Source organism: Physeter macrocephalus, chromosome 20 (genome assembly GCF_002837175.3).
Source record: "Physeter macrocephalus isolate SW-GA chromosome 20, ASM283717v5, whole genome shotgun sequence".
Lineage (NCBI taxonomy): Eukaryota > Metazoa > Chordata > Mammalia > Artiodactyla > Physeteridae > Physeter > Physeter macrocephalus.
In genome coordinates, this window is record NC_041233.1 from 98,149,209 (window position 1) to 98,168,792 (window position 19,584).

Consider the following 19,584-nt stretch of genomic DNA (forward strand, 5'->3'; position numbering starts at 1 on the left):
AAAAAAAAAAAAAAAAAAAAAAAAAGTACATTCAAATTTCCAAAATTAAATCTGATTTTTTTAAATGACAGTGGAGATAGCCGCAGCCACGCCTAGTTTAGTTCTTGCGAATCGGTGGTAGTCAAAAATCAAAGTCCCAGTGTCGGTGAGAGTGGTCCGCAGCCCAGCATTACAGGCTGTGAGCCTTTCAAACAGGAAGGGCAGTTAGACTAGTTAGTGATGCTATCGTTAACAGCTACTGATGATGCACTGCTTACCATGAGATGGGCATTACCACAGCCCAGGGAAGAGGGTGGCATTACCTGCATTTTTCAGATGAGAAAACAGAGAGGTTAGGGTGACACTGCCAGTCTGTAGCAGAGCTGGGAGTTGAACCGTGGAGGGTTTAATATCCAAGCTCACGCTCTACCCACGAAGTACCTGCTGAGGGTGGTCCTTAGCCACTCTTCATGGACCCTGCAGGGCTGGGCTGGATGGCAGCGGTCAAAGAGGAGCTCTCAGCCGACCACAGAGTGGCCCACACAAGGCCGGCTCAAGGCCATTTCCCTTCTGATTTCTCCTCAGCCTAGTGGAAATGTGACCCCCAACTGTCAATGCCTAAAAGAGATTCCCAGAAAGCACTAATATCCAGTGACGTTTCTGGATGCCCTTAACACCTGTGATGCATATCTTTATCTTTTATAGAACATTAACTTATATAACAACAGAATGACAGAATTTCAGAGTTGTTGGAACTTTGCAGATCATCTAGTCAAGGTTTCCTCCTGATACACCTGTTGGGAATAATCTTGCCAAGAGGGAACTGAAGAGTTATGAAAGAAAGTAAATAAATGTGGGTAGCAAAGCTAGAATACTTGCTTCTGCTATGCACCCCTTTGGGGAGACCCAGTCCTGGCCCCTGAAGGGTCTGGAGGGTGGGGAGATGAACAGGAATCAAGTCAGAGGGTCGAACTGAGCCCTGACAGTCTCTGCCTCTAAGTTCTCATGGACCAACCCCTTCTGCACACCTCTGTGTGTTGAGGCAGAGGACAGAGAAATACCCCTGGACATGCAGAAAGTTCCCTGCTAGCTACATGGGACTAAGAAGAAAACTGACCTTTTCCACACTTTTCCTAGAAGCCATAAGGGACAAGAAGGGTGGAGTCCATGGATGTCCCTCCTGTACGAGGCTGACCACCATGCTTTCAGGAACCCAAACTGTTGGGGTGTTCTTCCGCGCAGTGAGCTGCTGTATGCCTCACCATAAGTTAGTTATCATCTCTAAGCCCCAGTTTTCTTATCTCCAAAAAAGAATAAGAAAGGTATCTACCTCCTAGGAGCCCCATAAGGGTTCAATGAGATAATCTTAGTAAAATGCTTGGAAAAGACTCTGGTACATACAAAGCTCTTGACAAATAACGCCAATTAGCATTATTATCACTCTACCCACTGGTGAAAGTTAGAGACAAATAGGGACACACTTCTAGAATAAAAGGGGGGAGGAAAAGCTTTACATTGTGTTTCATTTTGTCTTTTAAATTTTCTTTAAACATCTGATGTGTCTGTTTTTCTATATTTCAGGTTACAGCGTTTTTAGAACTAGTGCTGAGATTGGACTTAATTTGTAGCTGTGTCCCTGGGCCAACATGGGGGGAGGGAAGGAAAAGGGAAGGGGAGAATATAAATAAAAGAACCTAGAGATTTTGGTCTCATTTCCCAGATACCTTAGCCCAGAGGGACTATTTTCGCAGTGCTTTTTCCTGAGGAAACTCTTAGAGAGTTCTGGTTAATTTTGTTAATGAACTGTCACTGATTGAGGATTTAATGTGCTTAATCCTTGCATACGTTAGCTCGTTGAATCCACCACCACTAGTTGAGACAGGTTCACTTGTCCCATTCTCCAGACAGTTTGCAGAGCCAGAACTTGAACCCATTTTTGTCTCACTCCAAGACAGGCTCTTAACCACCATGCTAAACGAAAAGTTCACCCAAAACCCAGTGGATCTGGGTCCTGCCTTAAGGCTCAGCCCAATGAAGCTGAGAAAGCAGGAGAGTGTCCTTGTGCTATCATCCAGAATGCCTGCCCTGGCCAATCTAGGGATCTTTGAGTAAATCTCTGTAACAGTAGTTGTCTGAGAAAGCAGTCTTGCAGCTCTGAGGCCAGCTGGGCAGCTTATGAGAGCAGCTTCTAAGAGGGAGGTTCACTGCGAGACACTCCAAGTGGGTCAGACCTGAGGTAATTCATTCCCAGGAACGAGAAGGCGCATCCAAACAGCCTCCAAGTCACCTACTGTGAAGAATGACTCTGTTCCTGCCATCATCCCAGGAAGAAGGGCCAAGGATGGCTGAGGCGGGGGCCTTGAGCTCACAGCCCCAATCTCTATCAGTCCTCCAATCCACCCCAAATAAAAATAACATTTGGAGGGGCAAGCAATATTTTCTTAACCTTATATTTACAGTAAGTAAAATCTCATTGAAAAGTTTTATTTAAAGTGCTATGAAATCTAAGTTTTTAAGAATGCAGCTTGTAGACAAGACCCCAGGGCTGGCCTCCTACCCCCCTCATCTAGATTTCTACCCAACCCCCTCTAGATAGAAATTCTAGAACTGAGGCAAGATGAAGCCTCATTGAGAACAAAAGGGTTTGCTTAGTATCCTAAGGATGTAGGGGAAGGCTGGAGAGACAAGCCTTCAGGAGAGAGAACTTCCTGGTCACAGGTGGAGCCTGGATGGAAGAGGGAGGAGAATAGATGCAGAGGACAAACAGCAGTCGTCACAAAGTCCTTGGTTTAAGTACTTCTCTGATAAGCGTCTCTGCGAATCAGAAGTTGGTACTTTGACAGTGACCACTATCCAGTTCTTATTATAAAATTGAACCTCTCGGGGCTTCCCTGGTGGCGCAGTGGTTGCGCGTCCGCCTGCCGATGCAGGGGAACCAGGTTCGCGCCCCGGTATGGGAGGATCCCACGTGCCGCGGAGCGGCTGGGCCCGTGAGCCATGGCCGCTGAGCCTGCGTGTCCGGAGCCTGTGCTCCGCAACGGGAAAGGCCACAGCAGAGGAAGGCCCGCATACCACAAAAAAAAAAAAAAAAAAAAAAAATTGAACCTCTCGATCCGAGAACTTCGAAAACTGAGCCTGGTTTTATTTTTTTAATTAATTAATTGGTTGCGTTGGGTCTTCGTTGTTGCGTGTGGGCTTTCTCTAGTTGTGGCGAGCAGGGGCTACTCTTCGTTGCGGTGCGCGGGCTTCTTGTTGCGGTGGCTTCTCTTGTTGTGGAGCACGAGCTCTAGAGCACAGGCTCAGTAGTTGTGGCTCACGGAATCTAGAGCACAGGCTCAGTAGTTGTGGCTCACGGGCTTAGTTGCTCCACAGCATGTAGGATCTTCCCGGACCAGGACTCGATCCCGTGTCCTGCATTGGCAGGTGGATTCTAAACCACTACGCCACCAGGGAAGTCCCTGAGCCTGTTTTTAAATGTCTTTATTCTACCCTCACATTGGATGATACTTTTTCTGTCTCCGCATAGGATTAATCATCTACCAGGGTATAGAATTCAACTTTGGACACCATCTTCCTTCAGGCTCTCTCTTCTTTGCTCCATTGTCCTCCAGGATCCAATGTTGCTCCAGAGACGTTTGAAGCCATTCTGGCTCTTAATCCTCAGTATGCGCCTAGGTTTTCTTTCTGGAAACTTGCAGGATCTTCTCTTTATTCCCACATGCTGAAATCTGACAATGACATGTCTGGATACAAATCTATTTTCATCCAATGTCTGGACACGGTGTGGATCCCATCTAGGGCTGTATGGTCTTCAATGCTGGGAAACAATTCTCAATTCTTTCATTATATCTCCCCTCTGCTTCCTTTGTCCGGATCACTCTCCTAGACTAATCTTCAGATTTTTCTCTTTTTCCCCGTTTTTTTTTTTTTAATGTCTTTTTGCTTCACTTTTCAGTGTTTGGTTGAATTCTTCATTTCTACGACCATATTTAAAAATTTTCAAAAGCCCATTTTCATTGTTTTTCAAAGGACCCCTTCTTAAAAAAAATAGTCACCTCTTCTTGTTTTCATGGACGAAATGTCTCTTCTTACCCCTCCAAGGGTATTAATGTTAGCTGTTTTCCAAGTTTAATTTTTCCTGAAAAGTCTCTTTTTCCTCCAAGATTGTTATTTATTTCAATTTATTTTGTTCTCCATCTTTCTTTAGATATCTGCTCACCCTTGATTGTCTGCTCATATTTATAAGGAAGGGAAATTTTGTGTCCATGGTGAGCTTTGCTGAAGAGCAGTAGTTCTCAACTTTAGTGAATAGGTGGGGGACTTCTTAAAGTAGATCTCAGGGTCCTACCCCAGTGGTTCTTATTCTGTAGGTCTGGAGCAGGGTGTGAGAATTTGCATGTTTAGCAGGTTCCCAGGTGATGCCGACACTGCAGGCTTGGAGACCACACTTTGGGAGCCACCGCTCTGACTGGCTGTTTTCTTGGGAACTCCCTGAGGGAGCCATTTTTAGCTATTTCTCCTTGGGATGGTCAGATTCCTCAAAGAAGCATCTTCCAATCTCATGCTCAGGGTCTAGGCCCTGCTGCCGGCATTTTGCTAACCTAAGAGGGCTTGGAGGGAAGGTCTCATCATTAGATGTGTGAGTTTTCATCTGATCCCCCCTGTTGTATTATGGTAGACTTGCCGTCAACCATTTCTAGAATCTTCCAGTCCAGAGACCCTCTGTTCCACCCTCTCCAGAGGGAAAAACCTCTCGACTTGAACCAGTGGAGACGAGTGACCATCCCTCTGCCGGGGATCCAAATGCTTCCCAAGCAGACTCTCAGCTGATCCTCCTAGAGCCCCACCTTTAGCTCCACTTACTGGAACCACTAATTCCTGCACATCCAGGGGATGCCGAGTGCAATAAGTCTGCATCTCACCTCCTACTCTGTCGGCTTCGGATTCTGGTTCTTGGGTCTGAAAAGTCAACAGTCCCTGTCCTTAAGCCTGCAGCTGCCAGGACTCTGTTGCTCTGTTCTTCCCCTTCATTTTCTTTGTCCCTGTGGGTTTCTACCCTTTTTAAACCTCCATTGCTGTCCTTTCAGTGGGCTTTCAAGAGGAAAGAGCAATAAACGAAAATGTTCAGTCCGCTCTCTTTACCCCTAAGTCCCTAACAGCACTCTAAAAAGATCTGGCTTAGCATTAAGTGCAGATCACTCTGAGCTCTCTGTATCTGTAAAGACAGATGTGGCCTCACTGTGACTATTTCGGGTTTATGGACTATTTCTTGCTTTCTGTGCTAAAGAAAGCTTCCTAATTCAAAATGATTTGTTTAAAAACACATCTCCAGTAATGACCCCCAGAAGAAAATATGAAGACTCTCACTTTTTCTGGTTTCTTAGACTTGCATTAATTAGAAAATGCCCTCAAGAAATAGTAAAGCTCTAACTCAGATTCATTTCAATATTCAAGCTGTCAGGAGTTCTACAATACTTCTAATGAAGTGCTCAGCATAATGAATTGTACAGTTATAATGAAATGGGCTTCTAATGAGATATTATCATTCCGAGCAAGAACATTCCAGGGTTTTTTTTTTTTTTAATTGTCTTTCTCTCAAACTGGAGGCTAACAAGTAGTTATGAAAAAAATTAATGCAGCGTATCTGTAAGTGGCGTGGCACTTGGTTGAAATGACTCTTACAAGCCCAGGGTTCCTCCATTTGTAGGTGGCAATATAGCTTAAGAAAATGGGTTCTGTGGACCATTGTGCACTGTTGGTGGGAATGTAAATTGGTGCAGCCACCATGGAAAACAGTACAGGGGTTCCTCAAAAAATTAAAAATAGAACTACCATATGATCCGGCAATTCCACTTCCTTTTCATGTCCAAAGGAAATGAAACCAGAATCTCCAAGAGATATCTATACTGTGTGTTCATTCACAACAGCCAAGATATGGAAACAACCTAAGTGTCTATCAGTGGATGAATACGTAAGAAGATGTCTATTCAGCCATAAGATAGGAGGAAATCCCGCTACTTGTAACATCATAGGCAGATCTTGAGGCCATCACACTAAGTGAAATAAGTCAGAGAAAGAAAAATATTATATGATATCATTTATATGTGGAATCTAAAAATGCTGAACTCATAGAAACAGAGATTAGAATGGTGGTTACCAGGGCCTTGGGGGGTAGATAGGGAGATGTTGGTCAAAGGATACAAACTTCCAGTTACAAGATGAATAAGTTCTCAGGATCTAATGTATAGCATGGTGATTATAGTTAACAATGCTGTATTATATACTTGAAGGTTGCTAAGAGAGTAGATCTTAAATGTTCTCACCACAATAGAAGAACTAGTAATTATATGATGTGATGGAGGTGTTAGCTATGGTTGCAATCATTTTGCAATATATAAGTGTATCAAATCAACACATTGTACACCTTAAACTTACACAATGTTATATGGCAATTATATCTCAATAAATCCGAGGAAAAAAAAAGAAAATGTGTTCTCAGGTATGGTCCCAGGATCTTTCCTGATGCATATGAGCTTTCACATACGGAGATGGAGTTGTTTGAATGTGGGTTTCAGGCATGAAGTAATGACTCACTGATCACAGCTGCAAATTGAGTCTCATTCATGGAACACTCTCCTTCCCTTCTGGCCTATGAATTTATGGTGTCAAGTGACAGTAAGAGGGTAAATGACCCAGAGGGTCTTTGCTACCATCAAAGACCTGAGGCAGAAAAAGTTTGGGAATCATCACGCTTGTTAAAATAAAAGCTGCCTTTACTGAATGCCCATAGTGCATGGGCTGTTAGCACCACACTACATGAATTATCATGCATTATTTTGTATTCTCACAGCAACCTGCGAGGCATATATCTTACAGATAAGAAAAGCTGAAGCTTCGAGATGTAGAGTGAAGTGGCCCAAGTTTATGGGCAAAAGGAATGAGAGCTGGCTGAGCCAGGCTCCATGCTCCAGCTGACCTTCAAGGAGGAAGCCACCGTCTTGGCTGCCTTCTTCCTGGCTTTCTTCTTGATCCCCTCGGTGACTCAAATGAAGCGATTTGCTCACTCCCTGCTTTCCGGAACCTGCTTTGTGCAACTCCAGGGGCACTGATTACATTATAGCTTAGAGTGATGTAACGTGAGTGCTCTGCTCTGACCATCTACTTTCCTCACTGGGATGGTAAGAAACGGTGTGAATTGCCATTGTTATTGGTTCTAGTGCTTCTGCTGCAAGTAACAGAAAAGTCCAAACTGATCAGCTTAGAGCAGTAAAGAAAATGAATCATCTCACATAAAAGAGGTCCTGGTAGAACTCCTTGGGTTTGGTTAAGCCAGTGACTGACTTTGCAAGGCCATCAGAGCCCTAAGCTGTTCTTGTCCTCCTAGTCAGTCATCCTCAGGGCACTGGCATTGCTCCAGCTGGGCTTCCCCAGGGCTGCACGGTGGCCACTGCTGTTCCAGGTACCGTATCTTGACGGTGGGAGAAGAGAAACAAATACTGGCATTGGCGCTCTTCAAATTCAAGGCAACATTTCCAAGAAACCCCCAAGCAGACCTGTACTCATGCATCATTTTCTACACTGGGTCACCCCTAAATCCATCGCTGATAAGGGGCACAAAATTGCTGTGATTAGATTAATTTGGATTTATTCCTGAGTCAGATTAGGGAAAAGTCCAGGATATCTGGACAAAATCTTTGACACCAAAGAGTAAGTAAGGAAAGAACTGGCCATTGGATGCAGAACCAACAGAGACTTCTACTTAAGTGAAGTGTGCTAAACTTCTCTGGAGAAAGATCACTTAGCATCAAGGTTTTTACGTTTCTGTATTTTAAACTGTTCTCCAGGATGCGGATGTGGGAATGAAAGGGGTTGAGACCTTGGATGAGGAGCTACAAAGAAACTAAAGATACTTCAACTATGTTAGGACTTAAACAAAATTTCCATGCATTTAGACAAATGCTGTGATGGAGAAATACACCTGACTATCAACACTCTGACGGATCGGTAGGATTGAGAATCCATGAAGAGATGGATCTTTATCTTTTAGGTTGAAGTTTAAGATATGGGCTGTTATTGGCTGATCAGAAACAAGTTGAAAACTGGAACCCAAATGTACTGATGACAATAGACCCAAAGTGTTGCCAAAAATCCCTGAACTCGTATGTCAGTATTCTGGGCTCCGCTGGGGAGCTGGCACATGGCTCTGCTTCTCCCAAAAGAATTTGGACAGATTTCTCTGCAAGGCTGACAGATGATGCAACCTGTAACATCTTTTATATGTCTTCTGGGCCACCAGCGTGAGGTTCTCTCAGTTTGGTAAAGTACGTAGGTCACAGAGGGATATTTAATTCATCTGTGCTATTCTTGAAGAAATTGAGGATTAATGAGCTTCTCCAGCACATATAAAGTGTTGTCAATTCTTGGAAGAAAAGAACTACCTGTTATGAAGCAGCAACATCCCTAATTATCACTCATCAAGCTTCCCACCAACCTCAGCCAACAACCAAACACATGGAAAAGAAAGTATCTTTTTTTAAACACAAATCTCATATTACTACCACCTATTCAAAAAGCTTTCATGATGTCCTATTTCCCACAGAACAAAATCCAACTACTTAACTTCACATCCAACACCCTTGGGAATGTGGTCCCTCTTTGTTCCCCACTCGTTTCCTCCAGTCTCACCAGATGCCTCACCGTATCTGGCTGGTATGAACGTTCACATTTTTGTGCCTTTGTCTAACTTCACTTTTTTATTTCTACCATTTAAATACCTATTCATCCTTTAAGACCCTGATTAAACCCAGTTCCTCTAGCAGACTTCCCTTATCAGCTATCCCTTATTGATTAATCAGAATTAATCAATCGCATCCCTGTGGACTCCCATCTTTGATTTCACTTCTATTTAATGCTTTTAACAGTTGCCCCTCCTATAGATACTTTAGTGTCTGCTGGACTTTCTGGGCCACTAAATTAAGAGCTTCCTACAATGAAGGCCAGCTATATCTTCATCAATCCCATTTCTTCTTTCTGGGAACATAGGGAGACCTCATTTTTCAGTCTTCCTTGCTGTTAGAGTGAGACTATGTTTGGGTTCTGACTGATGGAATTGGGTGGAAGTATTGTAAGCAACTTGCAAGACTGGTCTTTTAAAATATTTGATGAGCCTCCAGTGCACTCTTCACCTTCTGTGGACAGAGGCCAGAATCACAAGATGAAAGGAGCCTAGATTTCTGAGTAACAGCTTGTAGGAGAGCTGCCCAGGAGAGCTGCTGACCCACTTTGGAAATTGTGTGAGTGAGAAATAAACTACTAGTACATTAAGCCACCGAGATTTGGGGATTACATGTTATCGCAAAGCAGCCTCACTTACCTTGACTAACACAATTCCTAAGGTAGAGGGGGGCCACGCATCATTCATTTTTTATTCCCCTGGGGATCAGTGCTTTGCACGTCTTTCCAAAGTGGGATGAAGAGTAAATAAAATCGTTGTCATAAACATATATTTTCACCTAAGGAAAGACTGAAATCCCCTTAAGAGCAACATCTCTATTTTCTGTGAACACGAGATTAATGATTTAACAGACGTGTGTTTCTGATATTTGCTGGCCGACTTTAGCAACGAGATTGAGGGCAAAGCGGGGTGGAAACGGTTGCCAGGCACTCTCCCCACAGTTGGCTGGCCGGCTCCTTCCGGATGTGGCTTCACTGTCACCTTCAGAGCAAGGCCTTCGGGGCTCACCACGCTACAGGAATACTCACCTGTTTTCTAATATTATTCTCTATCTTAGCAGTTATCGTCACAGAATTTACCTCAGGTACTTCCCTGGTGGTCCAGCGGTTAAGACTCCGCCCTTCCAATGCAGGGGGCACGGGTTCGATCCCTGGTCAGGGAACTAAGATCCCACAAGCTGCGCGGCCAGAAAAAAAAAAAAAAAAAAAAAGAATTCACCTCAGATTGTAATTATTTGCCTGGTTTGTTTGAATTCCAGACTAGACTGGAAACTTTGTAAAGGAACCACATCCGTCTTGGTCACTGTTGTTTCCAGGTACCTAGGGCGTGTCTGGCTCACGGTAATGCACCCTCATGATGATTGGTAAGGTAAGGAAGGAGAATGAAGAAGCCCCGAATAAAAAAAAAAAAAATCACTGTAGAGTGGAGGCAAACAGCTCACACTTCCAAACCTCAAAGTCACAGTTGTACACAGCAAAATAACCAATGAAAAGGCAAAATTATGTTCCATAAAATACATTTAAGAAGAAAGGAACATGACTGAAGCACTAAAAACATGACCATATAACATGTTTAAAAGCAGGTGACTTCACATCTATAGGAGGAAATCTTAGTTAACTGGAAAAATCATTCAACTCAACATAATTCCACAAAGAGTCAAAATAAATGAGACATGACTAGTCATTCTTTCACCAATTCAGCAGTTCATTTCTCAACAAATATTTACTGTGTATCTAGAAGATATAGAATATTTTTCTGGAAGTTGCTGGGAATTTTAAGTAGCAGATAACAACCTCCTCCTCTTTCTCTTCCTCTACAGTGACTTATAATTGAAAACATTCAAGAAAAGTGGCCTTGCCTCCTGTTTCCACCTGAGACCAGGTGGCATAGTTCTCTCTCTTCCCATTGTGGGTCCTCTGTTGTACCTGACATAGGACTCCAAGGCAAGTGACTTTTATACTAAGCACAACTCCAGGTCTTCAATCCTCACTTCCATCTACCCACACCTCCTTTTATAATCATTTCATGAAAAGATACAATGCATTTCACATAGAAAAGACTCAGTAAATGTGTGCTATACAGTGAAACAATCACACCCACAGAGTTTGCTTTTCTGTGGATTTCCCCTCCTGGAGAGAATGTGTCCCCCCTATCTTGTCCCCCCACCTGGAATGTGTCCTCCTTATTGCTCAGTTCCTGCAGGCTGTGGGCCACAAGCCTTTCCCCTTGCACTTGAGAGCTGTCTATCTCAAGTGTAAAGCAAGTTGAGTAATTCTGTTGATTGTTTTTAACTGCAGTGATTCAAACGTGTTCCCTAAGAGGCAGCTCAGTGAAGTAGAAAGAGCACTGAATCAGCAGTCCGGAAAACGTGGTGGTTTCATGTCCTGGGTCTGCCTCTGTGTGATCTAGAGCACACAGGGTCTTAACCTCTCTGGGTTGGACAGAAGGTCATCACCTTTTACTCTAAAAAACCCATGAGTGTGTTTTTCATCCTAACAGTATGGGTTCTATTGACCAATATATGGTATTATCTCTTGGGAGAAAACAGTTTGCTGATATAGCAGGTGTCTAAGAGTTCTGCCTGCTGAACTGTCATCAAAGCAAGACAGAGTCCCACAGTTGTCGGCTGTCCAATAAGGCTCCATGGAAATATCTAATACAATGAGGTGTTTCTTTGATGTTTCTTGGTCTCAGTCTTTGCCTGACTCTTGGAGCTTTGTTTCTATGAAGGCTTTTCTAGCAAATAAGAATGTTTATATCAGTAAGTCCTAAGGCATTATTTAAGTTCAACAAATAGCACTTTTGAGTGGAAGCAGATTTGAATGGCTAGAATTTATTTGCCTGTGCGATGATAATTAGCTGTATCATTCACTTCTTTTTTCGGGTTAGTACTGAAATCCTATGTCCCTGGACTGGGATTAGATTCCCTAATCATTCAAATGGCTGTTCAGAGATTATCTCCACTTCACTGTGGAGACGGGCACCTGAAGGATACTTTCCCTCGATTCTTGAATATGAAGTAACAGCACTTACAAATCCTTCATTAACTAACCATTTAGCTATCAAGGTCATGAAACAAAGGACTCAATCAATCTTTTAAAGATAGGCGCTTTTTTTTTTTTTAAGCAACATTCATTGTCATTATCATAACTACTTCTGCTAACAGGAGGGGGAAACTCACCACCTAGTTTCTTCCTGCCAAGCAGGAAGTTGCTTCAGCAAGTTCTCTATTCAGAATGGAAAGGTTTTACTAAGTCAAAGACACTGGGGGTGATCTCTGCTTTGAATTCCAGGAGATGGCTGCCCTGTCTCCGTTGCCTCAGGTGGGTTGATCTGGGGACAGATTCCCCAGTGAGCCTGCCCTGTCTGTTCTTTTGTTCCTTGAGCAGCAGTCCAGAGCTGCTTGTGATGTTGGTCCTGTGCAGGGAGAAATCACTCTCTCTCCTTCAACACGCATCAGGCAAAATAATCAGATATCAATTACTTGGCTGAGTGAGGATGATATAATTGAACTTGACTGTGTGCCTTGCTCAATTCCTGTAGCTTTGGGTTGGCATTTATCTAGTCCTGCAGCAGCAAGCTCTTCTCCCATGAACGGCTGTTAATTAGAATGGTTTTTTTGTTTGTTTGTTTTCCTTAATGGATTGATAATTGATAATTATTCTTCCTCTTACATTTAAAAATAATTTTAAAAGTTCCTCTCCTCGGGAGAGATGGCATAAACTGAAGGGGATGGTGGTAAAAGTCAGGCATTGGATGTTTCTAACGCAGGATTTTTCTAACAGCATTTTTCTAATGCTATTAATCTAGAAAGCCTCCAGACACTTCACAGTGGCGTTTCAAGGGATCCCACCATCTGCCTATGTCTGAGGCTCAGTGAATTACTTAGCAATGCTTTTAGGAGGCAGATTCGGACAGTGTGCTGCTGTTTTTATATTTTCCACATGCTGTGTAATTGACTAGTGTACTCACCCTCCCCTTCTTCTAATGTAGGATCCAGTGGGTCCCCAGGTACTCATGCCAGCATGCCAAGATGACGTGATAAATCACCTATGTTTACTCTGGCCTCTTCTTCGATCTCACAGAAAACTTGGGGGACTAAGGAGCTACAACTTGTTGGCCCGTTTTCTCCTCTGTTCTTTTCCTATAAGAAATGGAATTTTAGTGGGCTTAATAGGTGCCAGGCACTACTTCAAGGGCTTAACATGCATTCACTCCTTTTATCCTCACCACAGCTCTATTGGGTAGGGACTATCATGGCTCCCATTTTGGTGGTGGGAGTAGGGCACGAGGCAGGTGGGATCAGGGATTGAACCCGTCTCCCCTGCATTGGAAGCATGGAGTCTTAACCATTGGCCCTCCAGGGAAGTCCGCTGACCCCATTTTAAAGATGAAGTAGTTGAGATAAAGAGGGTCTAAGTAACATGTCCAATTTCATAGTAGATGGCAGGGTCAGGATTCAAACCCAAGTTCTCTGACTCCAGTGCCCATGGTCTTTACCATTTCAGGAATTGAAATTAGTGAGCAGACACTAAATTCCAGCCTTGTGATGACAGTAGGAATATCAGTGATATAAAGATCCTTGGGGAAAAACCATATATATGGTCTTAAGCATTCAGGTCATTTGCCTCTAGAGATTGCTTTAGTTTGCACTAAACAACAAGAACAGAAAAAGACAAAACAAAACAAAAAACTGAAAACAAAGCTAGACTGCATAGCTTAGTCCTTGAAATCTACCCTCTACCCTCAGCCCAGATCTTCTGCTACCTGCTTATCTGGGAAGCTCACATCTCTTCATAGTTATAACCTGTATCTTCCACACTCAAATTAGAATGCATCCTTTCTCCAGATTCCTGGTCCTCGAGGAAATGAGCTCATCTATTTGGTTCAAGACCCTCCGCTGGGTTCTTTCCATCAGGTGCACAGGCAATCCTGACTCCCTCCCCTCTTTCCTGACGGGCTGCTGGCTTTCTCTCCCACCTCAACTTTCTGCAAACTAAACATCTCATCTCATATGCTCTCTTTTTCTTTGATTATCCACTGTCTATCCCCAACCTAAACAGAAAGAAGCCCAAACGCTAACCACCCAATCCAGGGTAACTGAGGGTCACATGTTGGGGTCTATGACCCAGTTGTCTCTCTGCCTTCTGGGTGTCCTTGGTCTACCTGCCCCACTGCCTCTCCCCTCTGCAATGCAGATGCCCCGGGGAGGTCTATAAAGGGAAAGAAAAGCTGAGCACAACCAGAGACCAGGAGGGCCTCTCTAAATGGGAAATTAGGACATCTTCTCAAGTCTATGATATCACTGTTGCCATTAAAGAACAACCAACTCTTGTCCAGAATCTCAGGCAGGAACTTGAGTGGAGTTTCTAGAGCATGACATAGGAAGCTCATTTAATTCAGACAAATAGGGGCAAACCTGGACTAAATCAGAGAATGTTTAAAGGAATATATGTCTCACAAGCAATGTCAACTTACTGTATTTAAAACTGAACTTGTCATTTCCAGCTAAAACACCTGTTTGCCCCCCAGTCTTTGCATCCGCTGGCTTCCTTGATTTCTCCTTTTCCTTTACACCCTGTCAGCAGGTGCCGCCAGTGCCACTTCTAACATGTACCCTAACTCCTTCCATTCTCCTCCATCTCCACTTCCACTTCCCTCGTCCGTGCCACCATCACCCTCACTTGCACTCGCCCACCCGCCTCCTAACTGGTCTCTCTATTTCTCTCTTTTTTTTTTTTTTTTTTTTTTTTTTTCGCGGTACGCAGGCCTCTCATTGTTGCGGCCTCTCCCGTTGCGGAGCACAGGCTCCGGACGCGCAGGCTCAGCGGCCACGGCTCACGGGCCCAGCCGCTCCGCGGCACGTGGGATCTTCCCGGACCGGGGCACGAACCCGCGTCCCCCGCACTGGCAGGTGGACTCTCAACCACTGCGCCACCAGGGAAGCCCTCCCTATTTCTCATTGCCCCTCCACTTCTATTCTCCACACAACAGCCAGAACAATCTTTGGAAAACATATATTGGATCCCGTGACTACCCTGTTTAATGCCCTTCGAAGTCTCCCGATTGCACGTGAAATAAAACTCAAACTCCTTGCAGGGCTCTGCAGTTCTGGACGCTGCTGACTTTTCTGACCTCATTACATGCCACTCTCTGACTTGGTCCCCAAACCGCAGCCACACCAGACTTTGTCTCCTCGTTGTCCTCAACTGTGGGTCCCCACACTGGCTCTTCCCTTGGCCTGGAAGACTCTTCTGCAGGAATCCACGTGGTTGGCTCCACATCATTCATGCCTCAACTCAGATGGTATCTAGAAAATCACAACGTGCCACAGATTTGAACAGCGTTGGATGGCAGTATGTTTCCTAAGTGAGTGAGTCACTTAAGACTCACTCCGAGTGAGTCTTAAGAATTCACCAGTGAACGCCGCTGAAGAGCATCTATGCAGAGAGGCCTTTTCTGACCTCAAGTCTAAACTATCCAATGTTTATGAAGAAGATGTGGTACATATACACAATGCAATATTACTCAGCCATAAAAAAGAATGCAATGATGCCATTTGCAGCAACATGGATGGATCTAGAGATTATCATACTGAGTGAAGTCAGACAAAGACAAATATCATATGATATCACTTATACGTAGAATCTAAAAAAATGATACAAGTGAACTTATTTACAAAATAGAAATAGACTCACAGACATAGAAAACAAACTTATGGTTACCCAAAGGGGAAGAGGGGGGATGGATACATTAGGAGTTTGAGATTAACAGATACACACTACTAGACATAAGATAGATAACCAACAAGGAAGGACCTACTGTATAGCACAGGGAACTATACTGAATATCTTATAATAACGTATAATGGAAAAGAATCTGAAAAAAGAATATATATACATATATATATATAACTGAATCGCTTTGCTGTACACTTGAAGCTAACACAGTATTGTAAATCAACTGTATTTCAATAAAAACTAAAAAATAAAACAAACAAACCAACTACCCAGTGTTTTATCACATTCTTGTGATTGGCTTTCTTCATAGCACCTGTGGCCACCTGGAATGATCTTGGCCACTTATTTTCTGTCTTCCCCACGAGGATGAGAGCCCTCTGGTTCTTGCCTCAGGGCCAGGCCATGGCAAAGCATAAAGTATATTTGTTGTGTGAAGTTTGTAAACAGTAGCAAGGCACACAAAGGGCCTGAGAACAGGGGGCACTGCGTTTCCTTCTTGGCTTTCCATTAACTAGCTGTGTCAACTTGGAAATGCTGCTTCAACTTTTTCTTCACCTGAGCTTCGATGATAATGGAGATTCTTTTAAGGCCCAAGTTCCATAACAAGTAGGAGGAAAAGGCCTAACTAGGTACAGTAACTTGCTGCTGGGCCTTTCCTAAATCGATGGGAATCGTTATTAGGCCCTGAAATGCTTCAAGAATCAATGGAAACTTAGCTTACATTCCTATAGTTTTAAAAGTCCTGTGCATTGTCTTCTAATCCTTTGTAAACTGTTCTCTGTGTAAGGCATAGATAGTACCATTCAACCAATCACAGAACTTTCTAGATTAAAACAAACTCATTTCTCACCAGTGCTAGAGGGTGGGATGTTGATTAAAGTGAGTTCTGAGTTAGTCTGTGACTCCATCAATAAGCATGGCTGAAGAACATAGTAATGAAAGGCCTCCTCATCATCTGAGTCTCTCACTTCACAGGTGGAAAGCTGGGCTCTAGGAGTTGTTATGAAATACAGGGGCAGACCTAGAATCCAGGTCTCTCTCTCCCAGGAGCCGTCCTTTCTTCTGTACCTCACTGCTGCCAGCCATCTCTGGCAGAGCCACCTGGGCTCATGCCTTCTCAGTGGGCTCTGCTGAGGCCCAAACAATGCTCTGATTCTTTCAGCTGATAAAGGTTTGAGTGGCTACTCTCCCAGATACTGTTTTCTCTCCCTTTCTCTCTCTGTCTCTGTCTCTCTCTGTCTCTCTGTCTCTCTGTCTCTGTCTCTCTCTCTCTCTCTCTCTCTCTCTCTCTCTCTCTCTCTCTCTCGGTTTTCCTTTGCAGCAGAAGTATCAAAGACTCAAACTTCAATAGCCCATGGTTCTGTAAGTGAAGTGGCTTTGGTGTCCCCTTCTGGATCATAAACCTAATAAGGCCAAGAACTCTGCTCTACAACCAACAGCCATTATAAACATATATGAGTCAGTCAATAGATTAAAAAATAAATAAATCTGTGAATAAATACACTGGGGGTGGGAGACAAGAAGTAGGTCTTCTCAAAGAACTGATACGCTATAACCTTGGAAAAGCTACAGTTCAGAGAGGGAACTCGAGATTTCCATATGAAAAGAAAGACTGGAATTTGTGTGTTTTTTTAAAAATTTCATCCCAAAGTTGACAACTGGCCAAAGAGTTTTCCAGCTTATTGCCTCTTCCCTAGTTTCAGGATGAGACTCTATTTGATTTGATTATATAAGAAAAGGAGAGGAGAGACTCTGGCCTGAATAACAAACCATAGTACTCTTCTTATCTAAAAGTGACCATAGAGGTATTCTTTTAATCCCTAAAACAAGGTCATTTACATACACACACAGAAAACATGCCAGTGTGGCACATGGCTTCTTTTTCCAGCTCCTTCGCCTGAGGATGCAGAGTTGATGGGCTGGGCTACATCAGTCCTAGACACTGAGAAAATCCAGGCTTCCCAGAAACTTACGAGCTGCTCTGTCCTGGCTCAACACCTCCAGCAGTTCCGCTGCCACACGTGGTTTCCTGGCTGTAATTCAGTCACGATTCTGGCTTTAGCTTCATCTACACAAAGCAATAGCCTCTCTGGGGCTCCAAGGATCTAGGGGTCAGAGACCTTAGTTTAACTTTTGGTGTTCTGTGTACAACCAGGCAAAGAGCCCTGCCAGCCACCCTTGAAATACCTGGCCCTGGGTTTAACCTTATGTGGCCCCCTTCTGTGGACATCAGGGTCTACTGAGATGGCAAGTTACACCTGGGCCCTCTGATCAGCCTGCTATGCAAATGCAACTTGAATGTAGAGACTAAGGTCTGCCACCCCAATTCAGGACCCATGGTCTGGAAGACGATCTGGTAGTAGTCAGTCCTGGAGTATTAATCACTGTATTTATCAGTTTGATCACTTATGGGAACATTTAGCACACTGGTTTAAAATCTTAGCTTAGCATGGAAAGATGTGTATGTGATCCTTCCAACCCCACAGTCATTCTTTACTTTATTGTCCTATTTGTTATCTTCACTGATGATCTGAGTTTATATTATTTATTTGCTTATCAGGTCCTCGCCTATTTCTTCCCAATAGAAAGTCAGCCTTACAACGACAGGAACTTTATCTTATCCACTGCTACCTCTACGGTACTCAGAACAGTTCCTGGCCCATAGTAGGTGCTCAATAAATAATCACTGAACGAACAAAGTATTCGAAATTAGTCAAAGTATTTTTGGTAAGGGGGCAGGAACCCAACTTTGTTTAATTCCCCTCATGTTCCAGCCTTATAACAACCATACCAGGATAGGGGTGTTATCCCCATTTTATACCCGAGGAGACGGACAGCACATCTTCTCAGGCAGTTAAAAAAATACAAACCAGAAACCAGAATAATAGCTTTTTGTCTCTGGGCTGAGATGATCTCTCTAAGGATGGAGGATGATGGAAGAAAACAGGGAAGGTCCAGACTGATTTGTAACTGAGAACAACAAGATGGTCAATGAGAAACCAGAGCTTTGCAGAGGTTCAACCTCACCCCAGGAGGCTTCCGGTTTGCCAGCCTGACTTTTCTTTTAAAACTCTGCTCAAATGTCCACTTCCACTTGGGGTTTATTTCTCCTAAGAAACCATTACCGAGTTCTCTTCCTTTCTAGGGCATGTGTTCTGCACACCCAGAGAGAGGAGACTTTGGCTCTTGGAGGGCGTGTCTGCTGTATCCGTAAGGGATGGGGTTGTTGATCCAGCGTGTGGTGTGCTACTTAGGTACCCAAAGACCCCCACCCACAAACCTCTGCTCTAACAACCCACCAGGCCCACGTGTCTACCATTAGAATTCCACTTTTGGTTGAAGCATGTTTTCAGAAGGCATCTGTTAAAATACAGATTGATTGATTTACTCACTTTACCTAGGAAAAGACTCATGACTGTGGATCAAGTCATACACAGTCATGAGGTTCCAAGGAATCCAGTTGAAGTAGCAGAACCTGGAGTTCTAGTACCTGATCTTACAGGGGTGGACATCCTTGGAATTCTGTAGTGCTGTGGGGTTTGGCCATGGGAGAATGAATTCAAAGATACATCAAAAACAGAAGGATCAGTCTATAAGCAGCAAGGCATGCTGATCACCTCGTAAGAGCCCACACTTTGTCCATCCCTGATTCTTACCTGCAAAGATCCAGCAAATAGTTGAGCAATATCCAGAAGTCTGGGGACAGTTCAGAGAAGCTGGGTTAACCGGGCTGAGAAGGAAGTAGGGTGGACGGCAGTCCTCAGTACCAGGGAAACCAAAACGCGGGTTGGGAACCAGAACTGGGGCATTGAGTTCAGACAGAGACTGATTGGCTGCACTGAAGCCTTATTCATGCTCAGCGACCTATTTCCGGTTCTAAGTGAAAGTGAGAAGGAGCCTCACCTCTGCTTTCATCCAGCAGCGCTGGGGACCCAACTTCTCCTGTGTCCTCTGGCTTCCCCAGTGGAATCCATTTCTCCCCCTCCTCACTGGGTTTCTAGTACACATGGTCCGTTCGGGTATACGCTTCTGTTTGATATTACTGTTTAGTAACGGTTGGTGTGTTTATAAACGTAAAATGCAAATTACCTGCCTTCCATTAGATATTTGTTTCCATTTTAAAAACTGATA

At 43.8% G+C, this 19,584-nt stretch overlaps 1 long non-coding RNA gene across 2 annotated transcripts in view; it reads right to left on the minus strand.

Moving 5' to 3' along the window:
• Positions 1 to 18,634, minus strand: part of LOC129391676 (uncharacterized) — a 19,428-nt gene extending 794 nt beyond the window's left edge. Inside the window, exons 1-4 of one of the 2 annotated variants that reach the window (XR_008616312.1) lie at positions 17,427 to 18,634; positions 12,686 to 15,023; positions 9,793 to 9,890; positions 6,674 to 7,447 (exon numbers count right to left, since the gene is read on the minus strand). This is a non-coding gene — a long non-coding RNA (uncharacterized lncRNA). Of the gene's footprint in view, positions 1 to 6,673; positions 7,448 to 9,792; positions 9,891 to 12,685; positions 15,024 to 17,426 lie in introns of those variants that run through there. The other variant, XR_008616313.1, reaches the window with a different exon arrangement.
• Positions 18,635 to 19,584: the final 950 nt, after the last annotated feature.